Source organism: Geotrypetes seraphini, chromosome 14 (genome assembly GCF_902459505.1).
Source record: "Geotrypetes seraphini chromosome 14, aGeoSer1.1, whole genome shotgun sequence".
Lineage (NCBI taxonomy): Eukaryota > Metazoa > Chordata > Amphibia > Gymnophiona > Dermophiidae > Geotrypetes > Geotrypetes seraphini.
The window spans coordinates 51,098,658-51,113,066 of NC_047097.1; the positions used below are offsets into that span (position 1 = coordinate 51,098,658).

The 14,409-nt window shown below is 44.7% G+C and overlaps 1 protein-coding gene across 2 annotated transcripts in view; it reads left to right on the top strand.

The window, feature by feature from the left end:
• Positions 1 to 8,964: 8,964 nt before the first annotated feature.
• Positions 8,965 to 14,409, top strand: part of SNX33 (sorting nexin 33) — a 52,982-nt gene continuing 47,537 nt past the window's right edge. Inside the window, exons 1-2 of one of the 2 annotated variants that reach the window (XM_033920635.1) lie at positions 8,965 to 9,618; positions 9,747 to 9,918. The gene's annotated coding sequence lies outside the window, so the exon portion shown is untranslated. The remainder of the gene's footprint in view (positions 9,619 to 9,746; positions 9,919 to 14,409) is intronic. The other variant, XM_033920634.1, reaches the window with a different exon arrangement.

A 14,409-nucleotide genomic window follows, 5' to 3' on the forward strand; every position in this document is an offset into this window, starting at 1 on the left:
CTTTTAAGATCACTCCTTAAAATGCATCATTAGGCATCATAATTTAAATTATCAACAGATTAATATTCAAAATGATTTAAACGGGTAAGAGAGGCTCCTGGCTGCTTAAATTGCTCATTTGGGGCTCTCTGCTGATATCCAGTGGCAGTTAACTGGTTAGCACTAACTGCTAAATTGATTTTGTAGAGCTGAGGGGCGTGGAGTTGGCATTTATACAGTTAAATGCCTGTATTTGAGTTTTAGCCAGTAGCGGTGTTGTGCTTGGATATTCAATGCTAGACTAGAGAATGACACGATGGTTGTTACCCGCGGCTAGCTGCGGGTGTGACAAAAAAAGGTCACCACGAGTACGGAGACAAGGCCATTCACCGCCCCATGGAGGGGTGAATGGTCTTGTCTCTGCAGCTGGAGTGAGCAAGCGCGGTGAATGAGCATGCGGTGCAGCAGCCCCTCTTTCCCGCCGAGCATCTCCCCCACCCTCCCTTTCCCTTACCTTCTCTTCGTGGCAATTTCTATAAGGCTATGCGTTGTATTACAGCTGAAGCCTTGAAGTCACGTCGCATGTGGCTGCTGGAAAAGTCTCCTCTGACGCATCAGAGGAGACTTTTCCAGCAGCCAACGCGATGCGACTTCAAGGCTCCGGCTGCAATATAACACATAGCCTTATAGAAATTGCCACGAAGAGAAGGTAAGGGGAAGAGAGGAAGGGAGCTGCTGGACTGCACAAAGGGTGCTGGGGTGGGGGGATGGAGAGGCAAAGATGCTGAAGCAGCCTGACGGGAACTGGGGATGAAAGAGTGGGGAGAACACGCTGGGAAAGAGGATAGATTAAGAATATTTGAATCGCTATCCCCTTTTGACTCTTCCCTATCAATCAACCCTGCCTTTTCTCCTTACCTCCCCACCTCCCTTCCCCAATCCCATCCACTTTGGTTAACTCCTTCTACTTAAAGAACAATCTTCTCTCTAGGTTTTGCGGGGACGGGGTGGTGACGGGGACCAAGTCCATGGTGACGGTGGCGAGCTCGCGGAGACCAGGACAAATTTTTTCCCCATGTCATTCTCTATGGGAGACCACTTCCGGGCACTGGCATTGAATGTTCAGTTATGCATAGCTGATTATCCTTTAGTAGTTAAGTGTGAAGCCTAAGTGAAACTGGACAAAGATAGGACTAAGTTTTATGGAGTCTAATTTGTCCAGTTAACTTATTCACTTAAGTGTTGGCACTTAACCATGTAAGTTCTGACTGAACCCAGACCACCCACAAAATAGCTTGTCTTAGTAGTTAGTACTGATATGTAGTGGCATTAATGGGTTAAGTGCCACTGAATATCGGCAGATAGCCTCACACAAGCGCTTTAACCAGTAAGGAACCTCTCCTAGCCAATTAGATCGCTTTGAATATCAACCCCCTTTGTTAATTTTTTAATAAACCCACAAAATCTGCTTTGACTCGGTTCAAAACGAGTAGCTGATGCATACCCTCTGGAACAGTGCTTGATAACACAGCCCTCAGGACATACCCAGTCTAGTTTTCAGGATATTCAAAGTGAATATCATAGGAGAGATTTGCATGCAATCTTTCTGTTTGCAAATCTGTCTCATTATTTATTAACTACCTTTTTCATGAAGAGATTCGCCCAAAGTGATTTACAATGCACTGAATAGTAATCGGGTACGAATATGCAAGTATTTTTCCTATCTGTCTTAGTAGGCTGAAAATCTAACTGTGGTACCTGGGGCACTGGAGGTTTAAGTGACTTGCCCAGAATCACAAAGAGCAGGCTAGGCTTGAGCTCGCAACTAGAGAATGACACGGTGACAAAATTCATCACTGTTCCCGTCCCCGCGGATAACCGCGGGAAACCATCTTAATGTTATTCTTTAAGGAGAGAGGGAACAATCAGAGTATAATTGGGCACAACCACTGACCCACAAGCTTTGCTTTGAAGAATGTTGGTGTAGAAGGACTGAGGATGAAATAGACACTAGGAAATGACATGGGATTATTTCCCGCGGTTATCTGCGGGGACGGGAACGGGAACGGTGATGAATTTTGTCACCGTGTCATTCTCTACTCGCAACCTCAGGGTGCTGAGGCAGCAGGTCTAACTACTATGGCTCCAGAAAGAAAATAGGATGGATTAAGACATCTGGGTTTTACTTCCATTGCTTTTACTAGAGGTAAAACACAGATGTCTGTATCAGTCCTCCTTATTTCCATTGCTTTCAATTGGAAGTAAAACCCAGATGCCTCACTCCGTCCTCCTTTTTCTGGAGCCGATAACCCTACTCCTATGCATATTCCTCCTCTCTCATTGCATGTTCATCACGGATGTTCTGAGAACCCGACCAACAGGTTTTGCCCTGAGCGTTGTATTGAGAACCAGCGCTCAGTGGGCTGTCAATCCTATCAGTTTGTTATCAAGCATAGAACAAATCTCTCTTCCCTGCAAGAAGATGGGGAAGGGCCAAGACAGTTTAAATTGGATCTCAGCATCTGGTGGTTTCCTGCCTGTGGCGCCAGAGCTTTGCTGCATGCTGCGGTCATGGATCCTTGTTCCTTAGTGAGAGAAGGTAACCATTTACTGTTACTTTTTTCAATGGCCCAGGAAAGAAAAACAGTGTGGCCTATTACATCAGCAGATTCCTTCAGCATTGCAAAAGCAGTCTTTAAAATGCCACATTGCCTTTGATTTTGTTGCCATCTTCAAGACAGAACAGATTAAAGGTAAGGAAATATAATGTCCTGTGGAAAAATAGCTACATTCATTAACTGGAACAATATGCATTAGCATTCTGTAAGCAATGTGTACAAAAAATGGTGTAGATTAGTGGTCTCAAACTCACGGGCTGCATGCGGCCCGCCAGGTATTATTTTGAGGCCCTCAGTATCATAAAGAATGATTCTTTATGGAAAACTTGTGCCTTAAGTGTCCGACGGTCGCATCCGCAACAGTCTTCAGCTCTCACCTCCTAGTGGGGCTTGAATGTCAGAGTTTCCCTTCCTCTACACCAGCGGTCTCAAACTCAAACCCTTTGCAAGGCCACATTTTGGACTTGTAGGTACTTGGAGGGCCGCAGAAAAAAAATAGTTAATGTCTTATTAAAGAAATGACAACTTTGCATGAGGTAAAACTCGTTATAGTTTTATAAATCTTTCCTTAATTGCTTCTGCTAATTTCAGCTATGCACAACTGAAAGCAGTGCAACATGCAGAAAGTGAAAAACTATCAAAGTATCAACTGCAAGAGACAAGATTTTGGATCAACAATTTTGAGGCCCTCAGTATTATAAAGAATGATTCTTTATGGAAAACTTGTGCCTTAAGTGTCCAGCGATCGCATCCGCTACTGCCTTTAGCTCTCACCTCCTCCAGCACTGGACACACCCACAAGCTGCATTGCCTCGAATGGTTACCTTACGTTCTGGAACGTTGCCCGCCTCACTGCTGTAACCTCATGCAAGCGCTTTCCTGTATGCGATTTTGAGATGGAGTGGAGAGGACAATCGCGTACAGACGCAGGAAAGCGCTTGCGTGAGCTTACGGCAGCGAGGTGACCTGGTTAGTGATCTGTAACCTGTCGCTAAAATCATCTGTACTACCTGAAGATTGGAGGGTGGCCAATGTTATGCCAATTTTTAAAAGGGATTCCAAGGGAGACCCAGGAAATTACAGACCGGTAAGCCTGACTTCAGTGCTGGGCAAAATGGTGGAAACAATTATAAAAAATAAAATTGTGAAACACATAGACAAACGGTCCATGTTTCAATCAACACACATTCATCAGGGGTCCATATAATGGTGGCAAAGGATATATACGCAACAATTTGCCTGGTTTATGAGCTGTGGTTTTTGGTAAGGTGTGTCACTGCTGTGACCACAGCTTTTCCGGCAGTGATGAGCTTTACCAAAAATCACAGCTCATAGACCAAGCAAATTGTTGCGTATATAGCCACCATTATATGGACCCCTGATGAAGATGTGTTGATCGAAACACAGACCGTGTTGGGTCCCTTTATCTACCTATGGTGGTCTATTTGTGTGCAACAAATTGTTTATTGTAACAAACATTGCCTGCATCTTGTACAGTGCTCTGCGGTTTTTTCTTGTCTTGGAATGAATTTAAAAAAATGCATGGGATAGACACAGGGGATGCCTAAACAGAAAGAGGATGGAAATATAACATGGCTGTTGAGGTCTACAGCAAGAGTACATAAGAACATAAGAATTGCCGCTGCTGGGTCAGACCAGTGGTCCATCGTGCCCAGCAGTCTGCTCATGCGGCGGCCCTTAGGTCAAAGACCAGTGCCCTATTTTAGTCTAGCCTTTCCTGCGTTCATTCTAGTTCGGCAGGAACTTATCTAACCCTTTCTTGAATCCCTGGAGGGTGTTTTCCCCTATAACAGCCTCCGGAAGAGCATTCCAGATTTCTACCACTCTTTGGGTGAAGAAGAACTTCCTTACTTTTGTATGGAATCCATCCCCTTTTAACTTTAGCGAGTGCTCTCTCGTTCTCTCCATCTTGGAGTGGATGAACAATCTCTCTTTCTCTACTAAGTCAATTCCCTTCAATATCTTGAATGTTTTGATCATGTCCCCTCTCTGCTCCTCTTTTCAAGGGACAAGAGGCCCAGTTTCTCTAGCCTCTCATTGTATGGCAACTCCTCCAGTCCCTTAATCATTTTTGTCGCTCTTTTCTGGACCCTTTCGAGTAGTACTAAGTCCTTTTTCATGTATGGCGACCAGTGTTGAACGCAGTATTCCAGGTGGGGGTGCACCATGGCCCGGCACAGCAGCATGATAACTGAAGTCAATCCCAGATATACTTCTATGTTCTATGTGCCATATATGGCAAGAGTCTGAAAGAAGGTTGGCCAAAACCAGAAAAGGAAAAATGAGGTCGATGCTGGACAGACTTAGTTATTTTATTTAGTATACTGTATCACCATTATTAAATAAAAATTAAAAAAAGTCAAATCAAAGTGGTTAACAATAGATAAAAATCAAAGGGAAATCATTTTTAAAAAAACAATAAAATAAACACAACAGGGAAATGTGTGCTATACAATTAACAATATTAGACAAAATGCAAGGGTAGGAAAGGTTTACAATATCAAAAGGTAAGAACAAATAAGGTGAAAACAGAAGGATGGGGCGGGGGGGAATGCTAGAAGAAGAAAGCAAAGGAAGAACTAAACTGAAGTGTTAAGAACTAGGGTCAAACACTAGTTTGAAATAATAGGCTTTCAAATGTGTTTTAAATGATGTAAGAGATTTTTCTGTGCACAGATATAGCGGAAGGAGAGCTTTGGGGCCAAAAACTAGAATCCCTGTAAATGTCTAGAAAAAGCTGCCTTACTGATGGGATAGTCAGTAAGGATTGATTGGAGGAAGGCAGCTCCCTTCTAGGAGAGTATGGAATTAGATGAGAAAATTAAAAATAGAGGAGATCCAGAATCCAGTATCTGAAAAGTAAGTAGGTTATATTTATTAAAATATCCTGAAGGAGATGGGAAGCATGTGCTCAGTTTTGAGAAGCGGAGTAAAATGGTTGAATTTTGAGTGACGGTAGAGAAGCTGAGTGCAGTGTTTTGTACTAGTTGGAGTCGACGTATTCGGTACTGCCGAAGGCCAACTAGTAATGAATTGCAATAATCAAAAGAGAAATAACCAGTGAATGAAGAAGGATTCACAAAGAATTCTGATTTAACAGTGACTGACCGAGCGAAGCTGATGAAGCCATAGATAGGTGAAGTTAGACCATTCTATTGTCACATCAAGTGGGGGTGCTACTCAGCTTTGAGGAGGGGGTGGAGTGAAGGGGAAGGCATCTTGACTGATAAGTAGAATACTGGTCAGAAAACTTGGTTAGTTTCTGGAGGAAAAGTTCATGAACGGTTATTAGTTAAATATACTGAGGGATAAGCAACAACAACCAAAAAAATGGACCTACTCTTTGGGACCTGCCAGGGACTTTCTAGAAATTTGGACTGACCATTCTTGGAGGTAGGATGCCATTGCCCGGTTTAATGGACTCTTGTTGGTTATGACCCAGCATGGCATGAGGGAAAAGCTGAGTGCAGGGCTTCCCAAACCTGTCCTGGGGACTTCATAGGCAGTGGGAGTTTAGGCATCTCCACAATGAATATACAAGAAATAATTTGCATGGATGAGAGACCTCTTGCAATGCTGTTTCTAAGGTACTTATGCTCAAATCTTTTCTGCTTTCATACTTTACTTATCAACTATATGCAATGTTATGCCAAAGACCTCAGAAACACCCCTCCTCCGTAACTATGTGGATCCCTGACAAAGCTAAGGCAAAACATGTTGGGTCCAACCGCTTAGTCATTGAGTAATTGAGAAATTGAGTAATTGAGAAAACAGATGACTACTATTAAGATAAGTACAAAACATAAAATGATAAAGAGTTATTAAAAACCAAAAATTAAAAATCGAGAAAATTGAGCCTAGACCAGTGAGGATTGAACACATTGTCCTCCCTGGAAAATAAGACCTATATGGGACGGAGGAGGGGTGTTTCTGAGGTCTTTGGCATAACATTGCACATAGTTGATAAGTAAAGTATGAAAGCAGAAGAGAATCTAATATAATAAAACGCTAGGCTGCGCATGCGCACTTCCTAAGGTGTGCCGGTTTTCCATGAGCTGTAGCGACACATAGGAAGTGCGCATGCGCAGCTTACGATCTGTCCTGCTCCCTGTTGAAAGACATGCGCACTTGTGCCGCGTGTTCGCGCATCACAAAAGCTTCCCTGCTCTCCACTTCACAATACGGCCCTACCGGCCGAAGCGCGAGCGAGCTTCGGAAGTGGTGGTGGTGGTGGGCGCCCTCAGGTATCAGTTTGACGTTAAGATGGTGGGGTGGGGAGGCCTGCGGAGCCCAACAACTTTCCGTTGCCCGGGACCCGAGCCATTTGCCGTCTCCCCCTTCCCTTCCCGCGGGCCCGACTGGCGATTTAAGCAGCGTGTGCAACAGTCTTCACACGCTGCTTCGGGCCCTTCTACTGCCCTGACTTGCTCTGGACGTGCCAGAGTAAATCAGGGCAGTAGAAGGACCCGAAGCAGCGTGTGAAGACTTCGGCACACGCTGCATGAATCGCCATGTGTAGTCGGGCCCAAGGGAAGGGCAGGGGGGGGCGGCAAAGGACTCGGGTCCGTGTTTGTAGTCGCCACTGTGGGAAGGGAAAGGGGGTAGAGGAAACGCTAATGCTGCTGCACAGGGAACTGGTGTGGGGGGAGGGAAATGGAAGGGGGAGGGAATGCTGCTTTGGACACACAGACAGAGGGAGGAAGGGAGACAGAAAGACACAGGGGCAGGTGCACAGGGAACTGGTGTGGAGGGAGGGAAATGGAGGGGGAGGGAATGCTGCTTTGGACAGACAGACAGAGGGAGGAAGGGAGACAGAAAGAAAAGAAGAAAGACACAGGGGCAGGGAGATATACAGAAAGACAAACAGACAAAGGGGGCCAGGGACAGAGACAGACAGAAAGAAAGACAGCGGGAGTCGCGTCAGGAGGGGTGCAGGATGGTAGTGGACAGTCAAGGAAAAAGAAAGACAGAAATACAGAGAGCGGCTAAGGAGAGAGAGAGAAAGAAATAAAGATAGACACACACACATATATTCTAGCACCCGTTAATGTAACGGGCTATAAGACTAGTTGATTATAAGTACCTTAGAAACAGCACTGCAAGTGATCTATTGAAATTCTGAGGTATCAACATTAGCCATTGACATCTATTTCTGAACTGTGGATGAGAGACCTAGCATCTGCAAAGTTATTCTCTACACATTGATTGCAAAAGTCCTGTTCATATGCTCCTGATTGTTACGGTCCAAATTAAAGCTGATACCCTTTAATGTTCTCCATTCACCTCATGGCTCTCCCAGCTTATCGTGAGCCTCACCCCAGCAGTTCCCCTTTCTTCAACTTCCTGAACCACTAGAGGGTGGTGGATGCCTGGAATGTGCTCCCGAGAGAGGTGGTGAAGATGACAACGGTGACGGAGTTCAAAAAGGCGTGGGATGAACACAGAGGATCTAGAATCAGAAAATAATAGTAAATATTGAAGAACTAAGGCCAGTCCTGGGCAGACTTGCACGGTCTGTGTCTGTATATGGCCGTTTGGTGGAGGATGGGCTGGGGAGGGCTTCAATGTCTGGGAGGGTATAGATGGACTGGAGTGAGCTTTGACGGAAACTTCAGTAGTTGGAACCTAAGAACAGTACCGGGCAGAGCTTTGGATTCTTGCCCAAAAATAGCTAAGAAGAAGAAGGAAAAAAACCCAATTAATTTTTAGATTAAATCGGGTTGGGCAGACTAGATGGGTTCATAGACAAAATCGCGCGAGACAACGGCGCGCTGACAACTGAGCGCAAGGTTGACGGCGCGCCGAAGAAAAGCACTATTTTAAAGGGTTCCGACGGGGGGTGTTGGTGGGGAACCCCCCTATTTTACTTAACAGACATCGCGCTGGCGTTGTGGGGGGTTGTAACCCCCCTCATTATACTTGAAACCAAACTTTTTGCTTGTTTTTTAGGGAAAAAGTTCAGTTTTAAGTATAATGTGGGGGGGGGTTACAACCCCTCAAACCTCCCACAACGCCAGCGCAATGTCTGTTAAGTAAAGTGGGGGGGGGGGTTCCCCCCCCACGCCCCCCGTCGGAGCCCTTTAAAATAGTGCTTTTCTTCGGCGCGCCGTCAACCTTGCGCTCAGTTGTCTGTGCTCAGTAGTTGGCACGCTGTTGTCTCGTCACCGACTAGATGGACCATTCGGGTCTTTATCTGCCATCATCTACTATGTTACTATGTATTGTGTGCAAGATTAATAGCGTACACTCATGAAGGGAGGGGGCCCTGGCGGCAGGTGCTCACACATAGCCAATCCACTGAAAGAGAAATAGCATAGCAGGTGGATGGGGCTGCTAGCTCTAGATGGCAGTCTGGCGCTTCTTCCATCATTAGCCCTGAGTTTTCGTGTCTCTGGAAGGGTTTTTCAAACTTTCAGGCTGCCCCTTTGCGTCACGGAAAGGTTTTGATTTCATTGTGGTAGGGCGAGAGCAGAGCCGTGCAGGCCGGGAGCAGGCGGGAAAGGAAGTGGACAGAAGAACGCACAAGTTGCAAAGAAGGCTTTTGAGCAGAGGCCGCACCACCGCCTCATCTGACGTGCAAGGGAGGCCCCTCCCCAGGGAGGTTGGGAGACCTCGCCGGGGCTGCCGCGTTGAGCCCTGGCATGGAGGGAAGCGGATCCGGGAGCTGGGCGAGATCCGAAGAGCAAACCTGTCGTCCCCGGCCCCCGGGCTCCCTCCCCCCAACGGAAGTTGGAGCCCTTTCTTCTCTGTTGTGCTAAATTGGGGGAGGTGGCTCCCCTGGACCCAGGCAAAGAAAAGAGCGTTTGGGGGGGGGGGGGGGTTTGTTTTTGTTTCGCAAACGCCACCAGGAACTTTAGGGTGGCTCTCGGGTTGGCCTGGGAATTAATTTTTGCCTGAAATCGGAAATCGCAACGCCAGCCTTTAGGATTTTGCAAACCAAACCAGAGGGATCTCACAAGGACCGTGCAAACAATAAGTCTTAAGTCTAGCCATTTTGCAGGTATTCATGCCAGGGTACATTTTTGTTCGAATTAATTCAATATTAAAAAAAAAAAAGAAAGAAATTAATTCCCTTTCCGACTCCCTGTCAATTGTGTGTTGTCTTCACCTTTTTCTCTCTTATGCCAGGTTTAAACGCATGGAAACTAACCTGGAACACAACGGCTCCCGAAAAGGGGTTTGAGGCTAGATGGTTGGACGCGATCCCAGCCGTAAAACCCCGAAATAAGCTCCTGGTCGCAGCAATCGAGCTGTCTTTGGGGGGGGGGGGAGGAAAAACCCCCCAAACCACCTAACTTTGGTGAGTTGGAATTGTCTTGCCTTATCCGCGCTGCCATTTGCTGGGAAAAGTCAGTTTGCAGGAAACAAACTTGATCTTTTGATTGTCGTGTAATTCATGACCTTGTATGTTTAGGAGGGGGGGGGGTCCCCCCGACGTGTGTCTGTTTTTAAAAACTTATTTTGAGGTTTTAGCCCAGTGGTCTCAAACTCGCGGCCCGGGGGCCACATGTGGCCCGCCAGGTACTATTTTGAGGCCCTCGGTATGTTTATCATAATCACAGAAGTAAAATAAAACAGTTTCTTGATCATAGGTCTCTTTAGCTATAAATTACAATATTATTATTAATGCTTTGATTAGTCACCCATCAGCAATCTATAAATCTTTGTATATATAAAAAATGAATACACAAAATATGATGGTCTCTTTACACAGCTTCTCTGTGATATTTCACTGGGATATAGTTGTGGGTCTGAGCGTTCACTATTAAGCACATATCATATTTTGGGTGTTCATTTTTTATATGTACAAAGATTTATAGATTGCTGATGGGTGACTAATCAAAGCAGTATTTTCAGTATCACCCTTGTTTTGTCATTATAATTCCCTCTCATAATAAGTTTAATATTATTATTAAGACTTAGCCGAAAGGAAAGATTTATAAACTATAAAGAGTTTTACCTCATGCAAAATTGTCATTTCTTTAATAAGACATTAACTCTTTTTTTCTGAGGCCCTCCAAGTACCGACAAATCCAAAATGTGGCCCTGCAAAGGGTTCGAGTTTGAGACCACTGTTTTAGCCTGTCCCCTTTTCTCTCTTGTTTGCCTTCCTCTCACGTGCTAGATTTTGTCAGGAACCACGTAAGGAATTTTGTCAAAAGAATATCAAATGCCTTAAGCACACAAGTTACATTTTGATTAGAGTTGGAGGCCCTTTTTTCATGGAAACACTAAAATATCTGAAAGCAGGTGTGATATGGGAGGCGGCTTTGTGATTTTTTTTTGTTGTTGTTCAAAATAAGATTTAATTGGGTAATTATTTGATGTAGCAGGTTTGTTGACTAGATGTAATAGCAAAGACAGGCCAGGGAGGGATATCCTGTCAGGAAGAAGTCTGACTGATGAAAGTTCTCTGCATCACTGCTGTGATGATTTCCCTGCTACTAGGTATGAGCCAGCCAGAGAGAATTACGCCATCAAGAAAAGAAAGACTCCATTCCAACAGGAAAAACATTTATGCCTTTGAGGTTGACTGTTGTGTTAGAGAAATATCACCTAAGACTTTTTCACCTGGAAAGTTTTCTTTTCTCTTTCCTTTAGCAGAGTTCAGAATCAGATCTTTGAAGAGAGATGGTTGGCAATTTTTAATATTCAGGCCTTAATTTTTTTTTTTTTAAACTCATAAGAACATAAGCAATGCCTCTGCTGGGTCAGACCTGAGGTCCATCGTGCCCAGCAGTCCGCTCACGCGGCGGCCCAACAGGTCCAGGACCTGTGCAGTAATCCTCTATCCCCTTTTCCAGCAGGAAATTGTCCAATCCTTTCTTGAACCCCAGTACCGTAGTCTGCCCTATTACGCTCTCTGAAAGTGCATTCCAGGTGTCCACCACACGGGTAAAGAAGAGCTCGCTAAAAATAACCTGTGTAGTTTGCCTTCTTCAATACAGCTGTTTATTTCTAGTACTCTTTAAGGGCTTATTTTCAAGCTATATCTAATGTAATACTTGTATGCTATCTCCAGGCCCTAAGCCTTAGTGAGATTTCCTCCTCCTGCTGATCCCATACACTGCCAGCCCTAGATCAGAATGGCTATTTGGGTGCCAGAAACAAGGAACCAAAGTATGAACTGTGTAGTGCTCCCAAACCATGTTGTTTCCACATCCTGCAACCCCTCCCTTCTCAAGGGACTAGTTGGCAGGGCTATTGGATTTCTAGGTCTTCAGGGGATAAAGAGAGTGACAGGAGGGAGGATGCCCAGCTCTCTTAAGGATGAATGGGGGGAAGGGGTTCTAGCTGGATATTGAGCCCTTCGCTAGAGAGAGAGAGGGAGCCCATCAAATGTTTCTTGGGAGGGAGGGAGGCGGCAAAGGCATCCCTTCTCTATGCTCACCATATGCTTTGTCCATTTACCTTCTCATCCCATTCCTGGCCCTCCTACTTATCACTGATGTTGATCTGAATCCAGAGGAGGAGAAAACATTTTGCAGATTGTCCCATCCCATTTGGGCTGATCAACACCAACTAGAGTTGGGAGGTTGGGAACCAAATTTTGCATATATAGCAACTATCCATCACTGTTCAGCTGATTGATGCTAATCAGAGTTGGGGGGTAGGGAGAAAAGTTTGCATTTGTATCCCTGACCCCACTAATCTCCTTCCTTCTCCCCTTTGTGATCTCATTGGTTTTGGGGATGACCATCTCTGATTTCATTGGCACTGGAGGGAGCCCCTAGAAGTCTTTTGCTCTCTGGACCTTAAGGCAATTTAAAATGGCACCGATTATTGCTAGCATTGTTTGCAGCTGAAGTTCTTATCCAAATAGTGAGTATCCTTCAATCCTAAGTGGATTGAAAAGAAAATATGTTAACTTCTAATGAAGCATATTCCCCTCCCCAAGATATATATAAAAAATATATAACCATGATGCTTGGAGATCCCACCTCTGTCCCTCATGACTGAGAAAATTGAATACCACTCAATCTGTTATGCTTAGTTTTGGAATTAGTATAGTGTGTTTTAGGCCTTAAAGAGCAGAAGTCTCAGTCCATTCTTTGCAAGTTCTTTTTAATAAATAAATAAATATTATAAGCAGATAGGAGACTGGAAATCATGGACAAAATCAGTTGCATGAAACAGTTCCAAATTTTAAAAGTGCAGATATAGACAAACCAAATCAAAATGTTGATGTGTGATGTAAAAATATATAGTTTGTTTCACCTTGTCCTTCCTCACTCAAAATTCCTCCTGTCGAGTACAGTTTTCCCTTTGCTTTCATCCAGTCTCCCTGCTAGTTGCTCCTTAGAAGTTCACACAATCCACAAACAATGCTGACCCCCCCCCCCACTTTTTTTAATATAATTAAAAGGACATGACTAGTGCCTTTTGCAATCAGTCAAGCATCTTGCCTTGTTGATCAACACATACGCTGATAGCTTTCTATAAATAATAGATACTACTGCTATTTAAATTGGCCATCTGCATAGCTGATTGCAAAGTCAAAGTACTTCCTTAGGCTTTTATTTTTAAAGCTAAATTAAAATGTGTTTACTACCTCTTGATGAGACCCCCCCCCCCACACACACTCATCTCCTATATCGGAGATTTTTTGGGATAGCTGTTTATGGAGTACAGCAGTGTAACGCAAATTGTGTACCACGGAACACTGGGGAGAGAGGTGCTGGCGCCGGCTGACTGCCTACTGGACGTGCCTCTCGTGGCGAGAGGCATGTCCTGTAGGCAGTCAGCTGGCACCATCCCTTCTCCTCTCCGGCTTTGTTCCCTGCAGGTACCCCCCACTTGCATCTCAGAGTCCTTTTATAGGGCCTTCGTGCAAGCACGGGTGTCGATGTGATGTCATGCGTGTGTGTGATGTCATCATGGCGACATCCGCGCACTTACGGATGCCTCGAGCCACGGCCACTACGTCTAGTATGCTGCAACTCGAGAAAGTTTGCAGGACACTGGAGTACAGCCTGTCCAGTGGGCCTAGGACAGGGTCAAGGAGGGAACAGAGCTCCATTGCCTCTAACTAGCTAATCATTTCTATAGGGCTACTTAGGGTTAAGAACATAAGAATAGCCTTACTGGGTCAGACCATCAAGCCCAGTAGCCTGTTCTCCCGGTGGCCAATCCAGGTCACTAATACCTGGCCAAAACCCAAGGAATAGCAATATTCCATGCTACCAATCCAGGGCAAACAGTGGCCATTTTGGAACATCATCACTCCACAGAGTTTTTTTTAGTTTTCTTGGTTTTCTCTGGATTTTCTTCTCTGTGAATATTTTGGGGTCAATTCCTTTGTTTTTAAACAGTGGCTTTCCCCGTTTCTTTCTCAATAACAGACTATGGACTTTTCCTCCAGGAATTTGTCTAAACCATCTACAACATTATCTGCTCTTACCACAACCTCTGGCAATGTGAAACAATATTTCCTCCTATTGGTTTTAAAAGTATTTCCCTGTAACTTTGAGTGTCCCCTAGCCTTTGTAATTTTTGACAGAGTGAAAAATCGATCCACTTGTACCCGTTCTACTCCACTCAGGAATTTGTAGACTTCAATCATATCTCCCCTCAGCCATCTCTTTTCCAAGCTAAAGAGCCCTAACCATTTTAGTCTTTCCTCATATGAGAGGTGTTCATCCCCTTTATCATCTTGGTTGCTCTTTGAACCTTTTCTAGCGCCACTGTATCTTTCTTGAGATAAGGAGACCAGAATTGAACACAAATAAGAACATACCTTATGGCTCTAGAAAAAGGAGGATGGATTGCTTTCATTGGAACTAAAACGCAG